This window comes from Triticum urartu, chromosome 6A (genome assembly GCF_056163025.1).
Source record: "Triticum urartu cultivar PI428250 chromosome 6A, HENAU_Tu73, whole genome shotgun sequence".
NCBI classification, from domain to species: Eukaryota; Viridiplantae; Streptophyta; class Magnoliopsida; order Poales; family Poaceae; genus Triticum; species Triticum urartu.
Genome location: NC_141878.1, coordinates 214,712,011 through 214,714,624, shown reverse-complemented (window position 1 = coordinate 214,714,624; position 2,614 = coordinate 214,712,011). Strand labels below are relative to the sequence as shown.

General features: G+C 46.9%; 1 pseudogene; it reads left to right on the top strand.

The window, feature by feature from the left end:
* Positions 1 to 882: 882 nt before the first annotated feature.
* Positions 883 to 1,392, top strand: LOC125512193 (monothiol glutaredoxin-S9-like; annotated as a pseudogene).
* The last annotated feature ends 1,222 nt before the right edge of the window (positions 1,393 to 2,614 follow it).

The following is a 2,614-nucleotide window of genomic DNA, read 5'->3' as shown; positions in this document are numbered from 1 at the left end:
TGGAAGTAGCGGAGGCGCAAGGTCTGAGAGCTCGAGCGAGGGGAGTGAGGTCGAGCAGGGTAAATGAAGTCTGATGAGGGTGAGGGTATTTATAGCCGAGGTGAAAAAATGCCCGCCCAAAGAAATTGGACGAACGTGCCCCTGACCTTTCTCATCCTAGCAACATGTGTCACCCACATACAGTGAGGTGGAGATCATGTCAGATCATGGGTGAATAGAATAATCATATTGTGGGATGTGAAACGGTTTGAGCAGCAAAAGCCAAAAATTGAGATATGAAAATTTTAATGTTTCGTTCGCAAATTATTTTGTTGACAAGGACACAGTGAAGATTTTGAATGAGTTCCAAATAAAACTCACATGAAGAACTTGTGAATAGACTGGGTTGAGTTTAGCATAGAGGGGGAAGGGTCTGATCACATTCACTTAGCAAAAAAAGTCAACTTGAAGAAATAGCAATAAGTGAATGTTGTAGAGGACTAAAACTCAAATATATATATATATATATATACATCTGGGCTATTCTGTTACGCGTAACAGAATATTATTCTGTTACCCTACTTGAACTGATGGTTTCAGGCGGTTGTACTGATGATTTTCATCTCATTGAACTCTGAGCTATTTTTCTCTACAGAAGCGCGCACGCCATGGCGTGGGCGAGAAGCAGAAGGAGCTGGGCGCCTCTTACCTTGCGGCCCTTGTGCACACGCAGTAGAGTGGCGGTACAAGTCCACACGCAGGCGGCGACCGGAGCATGAGCGAACGCGGGGGAAGCAGAGAAGCAGGTGTCCATGGCGGCGGCAAGGGACTTGGCGCAGCAAAGGCGAACCGAGCGGAAAAGAGAAGAGCTCGATTACGTCGTACGTCGCTCGGCCGATCGAGATGTACCAGGCGATCCCCTACAGCGCCGACCGGCTGCCGGCGTGCCCGCGGCGGTCCGAGTAGGCCGAGGCCGAGGGCGCGGCCGGACAGGAGAGCGGGCTCGCGGCTCGACGACGCGGCGGCGAGGGGCGACGGCAGGGAGGTGGTGAGGAGGGCGGTGTCCATTATTCAAACAAACCCTTCGATGACTTATCGGCTGCCTTGCTTGAGGAAGAGTGTCACTAAAATGGAGACGAACCCTCGCCTATCGAAGTTCTGTTAAAAAACCTCGTACGAGAACTTGTATAGAGAAGGATTTCCCGCGGCACAGTAGTTCTTCCATACCAACTTAGCTGCCCGGCCGAGCTCACCGCGGCGGTGGCCGGGAATGCTGGAGGCAAGGCTGTCGTCGCGCTGCCGACGGTCTTCGTCGGTGGGAGGATCCTCGGTGGGCTCGATTGGCTCATGGCCGTGCACATCTCCGGTGAGCTCGTGCCCATACTCAAGGACGCCGGCGCGCTCTGGCTCTGAGTCTCTGGCTCTGAGCAAAACCAAAGATGCATACGGGACGGGGTACTACGGACGTACGAACAACCGTTTGATCATGAGTTAATATTCTTTTCATTTCTACTTTTGACTCTTGATGAGATCATGTGAGTTACTGCTGCTCGATCTTCAGTCTCTCTTGATTGGGATCAATAATGGAGTACCAGCTTAGCTATAGTTAGGCTTAAATTCTTTTGATTAGGGTAGGAAAAATTAGGAACTATTGTGCCATCTCGTGCTTATTTTCGACCACACGCTTGTCAGTACATGCATGAGTGAAGAGGGGTGTACTACTTAGCACTGTATAAATCATGTTCCTTTCATCTTGCACATCAGTTTTCTAGATGCCAATTCATTTTGTATTTGAAGGTTTCTTCTAGCAGGCTTATGATGTTATCACGAAATGGCACTGTGTTGGATATTTGTAATCCATGACAGGGTGCTTGTTTGTTGCAGCTGATTTTACCTCTCTCTTCTTCTATAGTACTCCTATTTTTCATAGATTAATTTTGTATTCTTCTGAAAAATCTCCAATTTTTGGGTTTGTACTGAGCGGTTTTCATAGACTGGACTTTACTCTGTTTTTTCCGTAAGATTTTCCTCGTAACTTTCCAACGATCTATGGTATCATCGTCCCCAAACTTGCATGATTCATATAGTTGAACTGAATGACATTTTTTTTCAAAAAGAAAATATTTGTTTGCAACGATGTTTTGGACTTCTCTCATTTTACGACCTAAACATTTACCATTTGAATTTTCATATAGGGTTTTCTTCGCAAACCAAACCAAATCGTCTCAGGTTTCGATTATCTAACATGAACAAAAGAGATCCGGAACACACACGATGTCTGCAAAAGCTTCATCAGCAGCAAACTCATAGTAGGTTCCCATGAGTGTGAATTAACAAGGGTGGCATGGCACCAAGTTACTGCACCAGCTTAATTCCTATGTACTACATACTGTACTTAGTAGTGGTGGTGCCACTAGTGGCGGAGGTGATGTTATCTATGATTCATAGATGACACTCTCAGGACCTCCTCTTCCTCTTCTTCTTGTCCTCGGACTTGTCGCCTGCGTTCTTGAGCTGCAATGCAACACAGCACCGTCAGCCATCTCAATGGATCACATCGTATAAAAATGAATCGAATTTTAGCAACCGTGGGTGGAGGATGAGTAGTCAGCCAAGGTGGCTAGGGTGCTTACCC